At 43.9% G+C, this 15,104-nt stretch overlaps 1 protein-coding gene and 1 long non-coding RNA gene across 3 annotated transcripts in view; one reads left to right on the forward strand and one right to left on the reverse strand.

The window, feature by feature from the left end:
• LOC149972588 (uncharacterized) overlaps nucleotides 1–15,104 on the reverse strand; it is a 439,554-nt gene that overhangs the window by 334,965 nt on the left and 89,485 nt on the right. The window lies entirely within an intron of this gene.
• Nucleotides 1–15,104, forward strand: part of LOC110502889 (sorting nexin-29) — a 172,198-nt gene that overhangs the window by 147,431 nt on the left and 9,663 nt on the right. The gene's annotated exons all lie outside the window — the stretch shown is intronic.

The following is a 15,104-nucleotide window of genomic DNA, read 5'->3' on the forward strand; positions in this document are numbered from 1 at the left end:
CTGCCTAATTTGGCAAATGTGTCCCAGAGTGGACGGAGACAGAAAGAAAGAGATGGAGGGATGACATAAGCACTCCAACTCCCTGCATGTCCTTTGCTTTACTTTATCCCTCACACATTAAATATGCACTATGCAGGAATCTCTCCGCCATTTCCTGGTCACAAAAATTCTAATAGTTTGCTAATTTCAGATTGTGACAAAACAAGCAAGTATAGTGTAGAGCAGGTAATCCCAAACTGGGGTAGGGTACGCGCAATGCCGTCTGGGGTACGCCAAATAAAAATGTGATTCATTTTTTTAAATATAAAAAATTCTTCACATTTTCAAACAGTCCATATAGTAAGGCCCGCATACATATAGACACATACCAGCTCTACTGGTAATACTGCTACTACCAGCAGTACTACATCTGCTCCTGTCGACGACACAAGTTGTTCTGATTCCATGAGCACATCCCAATGCTAGCATCAGTAATTCTACATTTGTTGTTAGCCCAGCTAGCATAGCCACTGACAGTTGTGAATCTGATGCAGCCGAAGAGCTGCTGCCCCCATACCTGGGAAAGCACCGAACAACAGACAGGGACGTTGAACCATCGAAGAGGCGCACGTATGATGAGAATTACTCAAGAACACAAAGACAACCTGCCTAAATGACTACAGACCTGTAGCACTCACATCCATAGCCATGAAGTGCTTTGAAAGGCTGGTAATGGCTCACATCAACACCATTATCCCAGAAACCCTAGACCCACTCCAATTTGCATACCACCCAAACAGATCCACAGATGATGCAATCTCTTTTGCACTCCAAACTGCCCTTTTCCACCTGGACAAAAGGAACACTTATGTGAGAATGCTATTAATTGACTACAGCTCAGCGTTCAACGCCGGATTAAGTGATATGACATGCTATTCTATAAAATAATTTATCCGTAATTAATATTAGCTGATTGAGCTAATCATGTAAATGTAATTAACTAGAGAGTCGGGCACCACAAAATAATATTCATAGAGCTGTTATCTTCTGAATAAACTCTTAAAGACCTTGTAATATTTTACATCAATAGCAGTCAATATTAATCGTCATCTTAATTCAGTCATCTGAAAGTTGTAAATTCTTAGTTATCTGCAGGAATCCTGGCTAACAAGTTGAATCAGCAATACAAAATTGGGTTTAATTATTTATTTACTAAATACCTAACTAATCACACAGAATTACACATACGCATAATTAAATCATAACTTGATTACAAATGACGTCATAAAGGAAAACTAGCTAGCTGGCGGAACAGACTGCTTGTTACACAAAATAAAAGGGGCTGGGTGAAAGTGAAAGAGCGGGAAGACTGAGGAACAAAGGGCGAAGCTGTGCTATTGTAAATACAGTATCTCATGCATTCTAAATTACCGCCCATTTGGAAAAGGAAAATGCAATAAATATTTACTCTGAGCTGCGCTTCGGTAGGTTGGTGGTAGATGGAAGGCCGTGTTGCCCAACCGAGTCCTTCGTCCTATGAAGAATGTCTCTGCTGGTAATTGAATACTTTGTAGTAACGTCGTTGTGTGGCAGACGGGATACTCTGTCTGTTCCTTCCTAACCCTCATTTGCAGCGGCTGTTGCTAACTCAACGGCTAGGAGGTATCACTTCTGTAGTGAATAAGAGTTTAAAGTTCATACCATTCGCAACCAAAGCTTACGCTGATGTTGGCTTCGTTCTGTAGTTATTATCTGAACCATTCTGACATCGGACCGTCGTCCTCGGAACAGGAGGTTATATTGTCGTCAAGGGCTTTTATTTGAAGGGAGAGAAGGGAGTGTTTGAAAAGTTTTATAGCCCATGTCCCTTCACAGGAGCGGGCCACTGATTGAGCAACCCAAATCTCACATTTTAGAAGCTAAAATCACATTTCATCCCATCACAAATAATTTCATATTCAAACATTTAAATTGAACAACAATTCCATGTGAATCCAATAATTCTGATGTGTAGACTTTCCACTGTAGAGTTTGTCATCTTATCATTGATGACAATGTCTCAGATGACAACTGAACTGACATATTCATTAAGTACCACCATATGTTCAATTGGTCGGATTACCAGAATATACACTGCTCAAAAAAATAAAGGGAACACTAAAATAACACATCCTAGATCTGAATGAATGAAATATTCTTATTAAATACTTTTTTCTTTACTTAGATGAATGGGCTGACAACAAAATCACACAAAAATTATCAATGGAAATCAAATTTATCAACCCATGGAGGTCTGGATTTGGAGTCCCACTCAAAATTAAAGTGGAAAACCACACTACAGGCTGATCCAACTTTGATGTAATGTCCTTAAAACAAGTCAACATGAGGCTCAGTAGTGTGTGTGGCCTCCACATACCTGTATGACCTCCCTACAACGTCTGGGCATGCTCCTGATGAGGTGGCGGATGGTCTCCTGAAGGATCTCCTCCCAGACCTGGACTAAAGCATCCGCCAACTCCTGGACAGTCTGTGGTGCAACGTGGCATTGGTGGATGGAGCGAGACATGATGTCCCAGATGTGCTCAATTGGATTCAGGTCTGGGGAACGGGCGGGCCAGTCCATAGCATCAATGCCTTCCTCTTGCAGGAACTGCTGACACACTCCAGTCACATGAGGTCTAGCATTGTCTTGCATTAGGAGGAACCCAGGGCCAACCACACCAGCATATGGTCTCACAAGGGGTCTGAGGATCTCATCTCTGTACCTAATGGCAGTCAGGTTACCTCTGGCGAGCACATGGAGGGCTGTGCGGCCCCCCCAAAGAAATGCCACCCCACACCATGACTGACCCACCACTAAACCGGTCATGCTGGAGGATGTTGCAGGCAGCAGAACGTTCTCCACGGCGTATCCAGACTCTGTCACGTCTGTCACATGTGCTCAGTGTGAACCTGCTTTCATCTGTGAAGAGCACAGGGCGCCAGTGGCGAATTTGCCAATCTTGGTGTTCTCTGGCATTGCCAAACGCCCTGCACGGTGTTGGGCTGTAAGCACAAACCCCACCTGTGGACGTCGGGCCCTCATACCACCCTCATGGAGTCTGTTTCTGACCGTTTGAGCAGACACATGCACATTTGTGGCCTGCTAGAGGTCATTTTGCAGGGCTCTGGCAGTGCTCTTCCTTGCACAAAGGCGGAGGTAGCGGTCCTGCTGCTGGGTTGTTGCCCTCCTACGGCCTCCTCCACGTCTCCTGATGTACTGGCCTGTCTCCTGGTAGCGCCTCCCTGCTCTGGACACTACGCTGACAGACACAGCAAACCTTCTTGCCACAGCTCCCATTGATGTGCCATCCTGGATGAGCTGCACTACCTGAGCCACTTGTGTGGGTTGTAGACTCCGTCTCATGCTACCACTAGAGTGAAAGCACCGCCAGCATTCAAAAGTGACCAAAACATCAGCCAGGAAGCATAGGAACTGAGAAGTGGTCTGTGGTCACCACCTGCAGAACCACTCCTTTATTGGGGGTGTCTTACTAATTGACTATAATTTCCACCTGTTGTCTATTCCATTTGCACAACAGCATGTGAAATGTATTGTCAATCAGTGTTGCTTCCTAAGTGGACAGTTTGATTTCACAGAAGTGTGATTGACTTGGAGTTACATTGTGTTGTTTAAGTGTTCCCTTTATTTTTTTGAGCAGTGTATTTCATTTCCCCCCACCTTCTTATGTTCCCAGAATCTCTATCTTAACCAAGGGTTTTGCAAATGTAACATCAGTAGTGTAGAGAGAGGAAAAAGGGGGGAAGAGGTATTTATGACTGTCATAAACCTACCTCCCAGGCCAACGTCATGACAACACCATAGTACCCTCAAAGCTCATCGCTAAGCTAAGGATCCTGGGACTAAACACCTCCCTCTGCAACTGGATCCTGGACTTCCTGATGGGCCACCCCCAGGTTGTGAGGGTAGGTAGCAACACATCTGCCATGCTGATCCTCAACACTGGAGCCCCCCAGGGGTGCGTGCTCAAGTCCCTCCTGTACTCCCTGTTCACCCACGACTTCATGGCCAGGCACGACTCCAAAACCATCATTAAGTTTGCAGACGACACAACAGTGGTAGGTCTGATCACCGACAACGACGAGACAGCCTATAGGGAGGAGGTCAGAGGCCTGGCGGGGTGGTGCCAGAATAACAACTGCTCTCTCAATGTAACCAAGACTAAGGAGATTATTGTGGACTACAGGACAAGGAGGACCGAGCACGCCCCCATTCTCATCGACGGGGCTGTAGTGGAGCAGGTTGAGAGCTTCAAGTTCCTTGGTGTCTACATCACCAAAAAAGTAGAATGGTCCAAACACACCAAGACAGTCGTGAAGAGGGCACGACAAAACCTATTCCCCCTTAGGAGACTGAAAAGGTTCTACAGCTGCAACATCGAGAGCATGGTTGCATCACTGCCTGGTATGGTAATTGCTCGGCCTCCGACCTCAAGGCGCTACAGAGGGTAGTGCAGTCGGCCCAGTACATCACTAGGGTTAAGCTGCCTGCCATCCAGGACCTCTACACCAGGCGGTGTCAGAGGAAGGCCCTAAAAATTGTCAAAGACCCCAGCCACCCCAGTCATAAACTGTTCTCTCTACTACCGCATGGCAGGCGGTACCGGAGTGCCAAGTCTAGGACAAAAAGGCTTCTCAACAGTTTTTACCCCCAAGCCATAAGACTCCTGAACAGGTAATCAAATGGCTACCTGGACTATTTGCATTGTGTGCCCCCCAAACCCCCTTTTACGCTGCTGCTACTCTCTGTTTATCATATATGCATAGTCACTTTAACTATACATTCATGCACATATGTACACACTACCTCAATTGGCCCGACCAACCAGTGCTCCCGCACATTGGCTAACCGGGCTATCTGCATTGTGTCCCGCCACCCGCCATCCCCTCTTTACGCTACTGCTACTCTCTGTTCGTCATATATGCATAGTCCCTTCAACCATATCTACATGTACATACTACCTCAATCAGCCTGACTAACCGGTGTCTGTATGTAGCCTCGCTACTGTTTTTCACTGTCTTTTTACTGTTGTTTTTATTTCTATACTTACCAATTGTTCACCTAATACCTTTTTTGCACTATTGGTTAGAGCCTGTAAGTAAGCATTTCACTCTAACAGCATTTCACCTGTTGTATCCGGCTCACGTGACAAAATAAACTTTGATTTGAACTACATTGATTTGGGGTTCACTTATATTGGGAGTAGTGACTTTCCTCAGCCACAGTTTGTTGTTTGTGCAAATGTACTATCTCACAACTCAATGAAACCTTCATTCTTGCACAGACATTTCAAAACAAATCATGCCAATTTTAATAATAATCCACTGGAGTTTTTTGTGCGAGAATTAAGATGATTTTCAAGTAGTAAGTCATGTGTAAATGCAACAGATATCATTAATAAGAATGGGCTAGAAGCGTCTTATATGGTGAGCTACCGAGTGACTAGGACAGGCAAGCCCCATGCTATTGTGAAGGTCTTAATTCTTTCTGCTGACGCGGATATGGCTGGGACAATGCTGGGGGTAAAGGCCAAATAAACTATACAGACAATGCCTTCATCAAACAACACTGTTGTGTTGAGATGTTTTGAAACAATTACTGCTTTGCATACAAGCCAGTGAATTCTATGCGTTACAGCTGGATGAGTCAACAGACGTGGTGGGCTTGGCACAGCTCCTGGTATATGTCCATTACGTTTATGGGGGGTCAATTAAGTAAGACATCCTCTTCTACAAACCACTGGAAACCAGGACAACAGGAGAGGATGTTTTTAAAGTACTGGACAGCTTTGTGACATTAAATGGACTTTGGTGGTCAAGATGTGTTGGTATCTGTACCGATGGCGCAAAAGCTATGACAGGGAGACATAGTGGAGTGGTAACGTGCGTGCAAGCATTTTCTCCCTATGCCACTTGGGTACACTGCAGCATCCACGAATAGGCTGTTGCTGCCAAGGGAATGCCTGACAGCTTGAAAGATGTTTTGGACACTACAGCGAAAATGGTTAACTTTGTTAAAGTAAGGCCCCTGTACTCTTGTGTATTTTCTGCACTATGCAATGATATGGGCAGCGACCATGTAGTGCTTTTACAACATACAGAAAGAAGTGCAATGGTTAACAAGGGGCAAAGTATTGACACATTTTTTTTAATTGAGAGAAGAGCTTAATGTTTTCTTTACTGACCATAATTTTCACTTGTCTGACCGCTTGAATGATGACGAGTTTCTCACACGACTGGCCTATCTTGTCTGACCCTGGTGCTAGAGGGGGTACGCAGCTGGCGGTTGAATCTTTGAAGGGGTACAGTACTATAAAAAGTTTGGGAACCACTGGTGTAGAGGATCATTGTACCATCTAAACCGCTGTAAAATACATTTTCCATAACCAAAAATATTGTATTTTCAGCTGTCGAAGTAAAAAGACACAAAACTAAACTTAAGAACGGGAAGCATAGAAATTGCGCACATAGAACATATCTACTGCCTCTTAGACTTGCTTTCAATCAGAATGACAGTAAAGATCAGGTGAAGCGTATTCCCTGTCTTGTGAGTTGGAGGGGATTCGGAAAGGGTGAGGTCAAATGAGGCAAGGAGGGGAAGAGAGAGTTGGAAAGAAATTCATTGAAGGCAGACGTTACAAAGTTGAAGTCGCCAAGTACGAAGAGCGGTGTCCCATCGTCAGAAAATTTGCTTATCAAGGTGTGAAGCTCATTGAGGAACTTTCCAAAGGCACCTGGTGAGCGATTGATGACAATGTTAATCTTGAATGGACAACTGACAGCGACAGAATGGAATTCAAATGAGGAGATTGAAAGGTGAGAGAGGGAGAAAAGAGTATCTTCAGTTAGGAGAAATTAGTAGCCCTGTGCTACCACTGTGACGACTGGATGCTCTTGGACTATGAGAGAAAACATAGTCAGATGAAGAAAGAGCAGCTGGAGTAGCAGTGTTCTCTGGGGTGATTCATGTCTCCGTCAGGGCCAAAAGTCAAGGGACTGAAAGGGAGCATAGGCTAAGATGAACCCTGCGTTCTTGTCTGCAGACCGGGACTTCCAAACGCTGCCAGAGACCCAGAATTGCACATGGGTTATTTGCGCAGGGTGCACTAAATTAGAAGGGTTGCAACCAAGGGGTGGGGAGTGTCTGTAAAGAGTACAGGGAGAGGAGCGAACAGGTATAGAAAACACACATAGTTGCCACAACAGAGCAAAATGAGCAAATAACTAGGTAAGATACTCAAGTTAGAGAGTGGTGTGGTGCCTTCCTCGAAGAACTCCGCAGAACAACTCATCAGAACTGTCTTTGGTTTGGTGACGATCTTAGTTTTGTTGTCGAGACCAACACTGCCACGACTGCCACTGAGAAACCAGGGGAGGCTGAATTCCTAACACTAATTTCCTAGGAGACTAGAAACCACTCCCCCTCCAATGCAGCTAATGACTACCTTAACAAGTCCCTAATTGCCCTGCCCCTTGATCCTGGTTGATGTGTCAACAATAATCTGCAAGTTATGAGCAGTCAGCAGTTCACACACCAAGTAGGCTACTGGGAAGACATTCAGCACTTAAAGTAGATGGCCTTATCTAGCAAAAAGACTACTAGACAACAGATAAAGACAATTCTACTTATCACTCCTGGAGATATCAGGAGTCATCTAGCTATAGAACGAAGCACATTCTGTGGTTAATTTCATGGCTGAAAGTCAAGGATATGTCATCCTTATGACATTTTTTGCTGCCATCCTGCCCTGGTTGTCATATGGTGACAAGGACCATGTTATTTAGCTGTTCTTTGACAAAAATGTCTCTCTTTCAGCTTGGGGGATTTCTTCTTCATCTGAAGATGATGCATCGTGCTCTGGGTTGTATTCTTCCCCATCTTCTTCGTCAGATACCTCCTCCTCTTCTAAATCAGTGTTCTCTTGTTCCTCCTGGACATCTGTAAAATTCAGATCTACAACCTGTTGGGCACTGAAACGTGCACTCATGGCTTCAGCTAAGAGAGAATTGGGGGACTGTCATATGCAGCACCTTTATATCATCAAATCAAAATCAAAATCAAATGTATTTATATAGCCCTTCGTACATCAGCTGATATCTCAAAGTGCTGTACAGAAACCCAGCCTAAAACCCCAAACAGCAAGCAATGCAGGTGTAGAAGCACGGTGGCTAGGAAAAACTCCCTAGAAAGGCCAAAACCTAGGAAGAAACCTAGAGAGGAACCAGGCTATGTGGGGTGGCCAGTCCTCTTCTGGCTGTGCCGGGTGGAGATTATAACAGAACATGGCCAAGATGTTCAAATGTTCATAAATGACCAGCATGGTCCAATAATATTAAGGCAGAACAGTTGAAACTGGAGCAGCAGCACGGCCAGGTGGACTGGGGACAGCAAGGAGTCATCATGTCAGGTAGTCCTGAGGCATGGTCCTAGGGCTCAGGTCCTCCGAGAGAGAGAAAGAGAGAGAGCACACTTAAATTCACACAGGACACCGAATAGGACAGGAGAAGTACTCCAGATTTAACAAACTGACCCTAGCCCCCCGACACATAAACTACTGCAGCATAAATACTGGAGGCTGAGACAGGAGGGGCAAGGAGATTTTTCCGACTACTGTAGGTTATCTGACCACGAAAAACTCTGGGCCCTAGAAGTTTCAGGCAGGTGATGAATATAGCTGGACGTTTTAAAAAAAATCAAGAACAAGATCATATCAGTGATGTAGCTTAGCATACAGCCTGCTTTGAAAGTGTCTTAGCTGGAGAACAGAATGTTCCAATGCTATTGTTAGAGCCCATACACACACACACACACAACATCTTATTACAACGTCTGCCCACCTATAGTGCTTCTACTTCCACTCATTATGGTAAAAGTCACATCCCCACTACCTGGGCCCCCTGGTCCGTTGTCAGCTATTTGGTGCTGCCTGTACTGTAGTTGCAGTGTTGTCCCACTGCGAGGTGAGCAGGAGGCCTCAGTCTCCATAAGGGATTCCTGAGAGGAAGAGGTGAGCCTATTGCTTTTACCACAGCTGGTAACCTACAATTACCCTGCCTGTCAGGAGAAAGCTGGCTATACTAGCCGACCAGACTGTAGCTCATACTTATGTACTTCAGAGAAAGAGAGGGAGTACATAGTAAATTGCATTATTTACTAGATAGATTACAGTACAGTTACATGTATTTAAAACATTTATTTAATTAGGCAAGTCAGTTACAGCCTACCAAAAGGCCTCCTGCGGGGCCGGGTGATAAAAAAATGTTTAAAAAATATATAGGACAAAACACATCATGACAAGAGACAACACTACATAAAGAGAGACCTAAGACAACAACATAGCAAGGCAGCAACACATTTAACAACACAGCATAGTAGCAGCACAAAACATGGTACAAACATTTTTGGGCACAGACAACAGCACAAAGGGCAAGAAGGGAGAGACAACAATACATCACGCAAAGCAGCCACAACTGAGTGTCTGTGATTGAGTCTTTGAATGAAGAGATGGAGATAAAACTGTCCCGTTTGAGTGTGTTGCAGCACACAGTCGCTAGCTGCAGCACACTTAAAAGAGGAGCGACCCAGGGATGTGTGTGTTTTGGGGATCTTTAACAGAATGTAACTGGCAGAACAGGTGTTATATGTGGAGGATGAGTGCTGCAGTAGGTATCTCAGATAGGGGGGAGTGAGGCCTAAGAGGGTTTTATAAATAAGCATCAACCAGTGGGTCTTGCGACGGGTATACAGAGATGACCAGTTTACAGAGTATAGAGTGCAGTGATGTGTCCTATAAGGAGTATTAGTTGCAAATCTGATGGCCGAATGGTAAAGAACATCTAGCCGTTCGAGAGCACCCTTACCTGACGATCTACAATGAAGAAAGCCAGAGCCTCAAAGTAATAGCATTCCATATTTAAATACAATAATGGGTGTGCTTCTAGCACTGTGCCTGATTGAAGTATAAAATGCTGAGTTAGGGCTGCACAATTCATCTAAATCACACTGAAATTGCAATATTGACATGTGCAATATCCATATCGCAAGAGATCCATATTGCATGCAATATTTTGAAATGTCAGCCTCATGTCACGTCCGTTTTTACAGTTTAGTCCGTCGTCTCTACCTAGCTCATCTGGTGGCTGCTTCCCACACACACCAAGCCCCGCCCCCTGTCAGTCAATCAGCACAGTTCCTCCTCCTTGTTGTTATATTCACTTAAGTTAGCATGTTCTTCTGTTAGGTATTTTGCAGTCAACAGATTGTTCCAAACAAGAATGACGCTGCTTTCCACTTTGCTTCTTAATATACAGTACCAGTCAAAAGTTTGGACACACCTACTCATTCAAGGGTTTTTCTTTATTTGTACTATTTTCTACATTGTTCAATAATAGTGAAGACATCAAAACTATGAAATAACACATATGGAATCATGTAGTAACCAAAAAAGTGTTAAACAAATCCAAATTAATTTGATATTCTTTAAAGTAGCCACCCTTTGCCTTGATGACAACTTTGCACACTCTTGGCATTCTCTCAACTAGCTTCATGAGGTAGTCACATCACCTAAATTAACTGTTAGTCAAATTGCTATATTTACTTTTTGACCATATCGTGCTGCCCTACCCTGAGTCATGCTGTGGCTCAGCCTTACCCTGAGTCATGCTGTGGCTCAGCCCTACCCTGAGCCATGCTGTGGCGCAGGCCTACCCTGAGTCATGCTGTGGCGCAGGCCTAGCCTGAGTCATGCTGTGGCGCAGGTCTACCCTGAGTCATGCTGTGGCGCAGGCCTACCCTGAGTCATGCTGTGGCGCAGGTCTACCCTGAGTCATACTGTGGCGCAGGCCTACCCTGAGTCATTCTGTGGCGCCGGCCTACCCTGAGTCATGCTGTGGCGACGGCCTACCCTGAGTCATACTGTGGTGCAGGCCTACCCTGAGTCATTCTGTGGCGTCGGCCTACCCTGAGTCATGCTGTGGCGTCGGCCTACCCTGAGTCATGCTGTGGCGCAGGCCTACCCTGAGTCATGTTGTGGCGCAGGCCTACCCTGAGTCATGCTGTGGCGTCGGCCTACCCTGAGTTATACTGTGCTGTAGCTTTCCTCTGATCAAAATCCACATATTGTTCTGAGATGTATTTTGGGTATGTCTCTCAATTCTTTGCAAATCATTTGCACCATTGTAGGAAAGGTGCTAACTTTCAGATTACCCAGAATCATCTCAGCATGGGTGTCTGCTTAAGTGAGCTAAACATCTCAGTTCCCCTCTCTAAAACATTCCTCTGTCTGACTCTGTCTCTTTCCCCTCCTCCTTCCTTTAAATGAACTGGTCAGTCTCTGTAAGGCAGTACAGTAATGAGCAGTTGTAATGCCACTGGTGTTTTAAATGATAGAATTTCCTCTCCCAGTCTATCTGGCTGTTGATGAATCACTCGCTGCTCCTTCTATCTGACATTAAGACTATTGATGAGTCACTCTCTGCTCCTTTCAATAGCCTTGTTAGTCTACAATAACACATGAACCGCCTGTTCAGGCTGAATTGAAAGAGGTGGTGAAAACACATAACAAGTAAAACAGGGCCAACTTGCAGTTAAATATCTTGTTTGTGTTAAAGGGTAAAACTTTGAATTTGACCCCTAGATTTATGTTGTTTTAATGATAATTATTATATTCTCTATACCAGGGGCAATGTACTCAGGGCTGCCTCCCTTGAAGACAATCTGAGAGCTGAGAGAATTGATTTATTTTGACTAACTGAAAGATCAGTCAACAATATTCTATAAAGTTGTGCCGGTCCTTGAAATAGAGTTTGAGAAACACTGTTCAAATATATTTTTACTCTCCATATACAACAAAAATATGTCACTATAATTTCTGCACCATTTTATAATAGTTGCAATTTGAAATTTGATTAAGTTTGCTCTAGTACACCGTGAGCCTGGTGTTTAATGTCTAAGAGGAGACTGGCAGTGGGACTACAACCTTAATCATAGTGTGTGTTGCAACATTTTACCTTGTGTCTGTGTGTACAGTGAGTTTGAATGCAGTGTGTGTGTGTGTGTGTGTGTGTGTGTGTGTGTGTGTGTGTGTGTGTGTGTGTGTGTGTGTGTGTGTGTGTGTGTGTGAATGCAGTGTGTGTGTATACATTGTTCCTGTGCATGTATGAATGCATTATATATTTGTGTGTGTGCGACTACAGTACAGTGCCTTGCAAAAGTATTCATCCCCCTTGGCATTTTTCCTGTCTTGTTGCATTACAACCTGTCATTTAAATGGATTTTTATTTGGATTTCATGTAATGGACATACACAAAATAGTCCAAATTGGTGAAGTGAAATGAACAAAATAACTTGTTTAGAAAAAAGGAAAAGTGGTGTGTGCGTATGCATTTGCTATGAAGCCCCTAAATAAGATCTGGTGTAACCAATTACCTTCAGAAGTCACATAATTAGTTTTTTAAAAAGTCCACCTGTGTGCAATCACATGATCTCAGTATATATACACCTGTTCTGAAAGGCCCCAGAGTCTGCAACACCACTAAGCAAGGGGCACCACCAAGCAAGTGGCACCATGAAGATCAAGGAGCTCTCCAAACAGGTCAGGAACTAAGTTGTGGAGAAGTACAGATCAGGGTTGGGGTATAAAAAAAATATCAAACTTTGAACATCCCACGGAGCATCATTAAATCTATTATTAAAAAAATGGAAAGAATATGGCACCACAGCAAACCTGCAAGGAGGACATTATCAGAGAGGCAACAAAGATAATCCTGAAGGAGCTGTACACTCTACAGAGCTGGGCTTTACAGAAGAGTGGCCAGAAAAAAGCCATTGCTTAAAGTGTTTGTGCATACTCCCCAAACATATGGAAGAAGGTGCTCTGGTCAGATGAGACTAAAATTGAGCTTTTTGGCCATCAAGGAAAACGCTATGTCTGGTGCAAACCCAACACCTCTCATCACCCCATCACATCATCCCCACAGTGAAGCATGGTGGTGGCAGCATCATGCAGTGGGGATGTTTTATTGGCAGGGACTGAGAAACTGGTCAGAATTGAAGGAATAATGGATGGCGCTAAATACAGGGAAATTCTTGAGGGAAACCTGTTTCAGTCTTCCAGAGATTTGAGACTGGGACGGAGGTTCACTTTCCAGCAGGACAGTGACTGCTAAAGCAACCCTCGAGTGGTTTAATGGGAAACATTTAAATGTCTTGTAATGGCCTGTTCAAAGCCCCGACCTCAATCCAATTGAGAATCTGTGGTATGACTTAAAGATTGCTGTACACCAGCGGAACACATCCAACTTGAAGGAGCTGGAGCAGTTTTTCCTTAAAGAATGGGCAAAAATCCCAGTGGCTAGAAGTGCCAAGCTTATAGAGACACACCCCAAAAGACTTGTGCTGTAATTGCTGCAAAAGGTGTCTCTACAAAGTATTGCCTTTGGGGGGTGAATAGTTATGCACGCTCAAGTGTTTTCTGTTTTATTTGTTCCACAATAAAAAAATATTTTGCATCTTCAAAGTGCATGTTGTACAAATCAAATGTTACAACCCTGCCCCAAAAATACATTTTAATTCCAGGTTGTAAGGCAACAAAATAGGAAAAATGCCAAAGGGGGTGAATACTTTCGCGTGTGTGTGTGTGTGTGTGTGTGTGTGTGTGTGTGTGTGTGTGTGTGTGTGTGTGTGTGTGTGTGTGTGTGACTACTCTGTGTGAGTGTGTCAGGGAGCAGTTTTCTAAGAGTGCTGGTCTTGTTATGAGGTGTGAGGTCTTTAATGTTGGTCCAGGTTGGCCAGCCGGCCCCAGTGGCCACCGTCTTGCCCTGTTTCACCCGAACACTTTGATCGTACACACATAACATGCACACACAAGTGCATACACACACACATTCCCCCTTGAAAACTACAGTAATTAACAAACAACAGGTTAATCTTCAGACAGTTTAAAATGCTGCCCATGTTGTTTTCTCTTTACTCTACAGCATGTCCCTCACGTCCTCTGTAATTGCACACTTGCCAGATAATACATTTTAAACAACTGGAAAGTTGAAAAGTGTCCCCTGAGAAAGAGGTGTCCTAGGCCAAAGCTTCCGTGTTTCCTGTGCTGTGTGTTGCTGGGGTCTACAATTCAGCAAGTACTGTACTGTATTAGGAAGTAGAGAGGTGATAAAGTAGAAGGAAATACTGTATTAGGAAGTAGAGAGGTGAGAAAGTATTATGAAGTACTGTATTAGGAAGTATATAGTTAATATAGTATTAGGAAGTACTGTATTAGTAAGTAGAGATGATAAAGTAGCAGGAAGCACTGTCCTGTATTAGGAAGTAGAGAGATGATAAAGTAGGAGGATGTACTGTATTAGGAAGTAGAGAGATGATAAAGTAGGAGGATATACTGTATTAGGAAGTAGAGAGATGATAAAGTAGGAGGATGTACTGTATTAGGAAGTAGAGAGATAATAAAGTAGGAGGATGTACTGTATTAGGAAGTAGAGAGATGATAAAGTAGGAGGATGTACTGTATTAGGAAGTAGAGAGATGATAAAGTAGGAGGATGTACTGTATTAGGAAGTAGAGAGATAATAAAGTAGGAGGATGTACTGTATTAGGAAGTAGAGAGGTGATAAATTAGCAGTATTCCATTAGTGGAAACTAAGACTGTTCTCAGGGCAGGTCTGCTGGTTTTGACTAGCAGAAGTGACTTTTCGTAGCATGTTAGGAGAACTTACGCAGCAGGTTAGGAGAATTGGGTTAAGGTTAGGAAACGGGTTAGGGTTAGCTAAAATGCTCAAATTGTCCCCGACGCGACTCAAACATATCTAGCTACAGCCATGTCTTTCTCTCGTGCTCCCTCTCTCTTCCTCCTCCAGTTGTAATTGCCTCTCTTATCCTCCCAGTCACAATCCCCAGTGTCTGCCTTCCGCAGACCATCAGCAGCTGAACAAAGGAATCCAATGTGCTACTTTAATAATGCAGGAAAATAGCAACAAGTCACAGGCAGAGTGGAAGAGTATGTTTTACTGTCATACTGTATATTACAATATTATTGAGAATACAGAAGAACCTTGAGACG

This window comes from Oncorhynchus mykiss, chromosome 23, assembly GCF_057628025.1.
Source record: "Oncorhynchus mykiss isolate SJ-2025 chromosome 23, ASM5762802v1, whole genome shotgun sequence".
NCBI classification, from domain to species: Eukaryota; Metazoa; Chordata; class Actinopteri; order Salmoniformes; family Salmonidae; genus Oncorhynchus; species Oncorhynchus mykiss.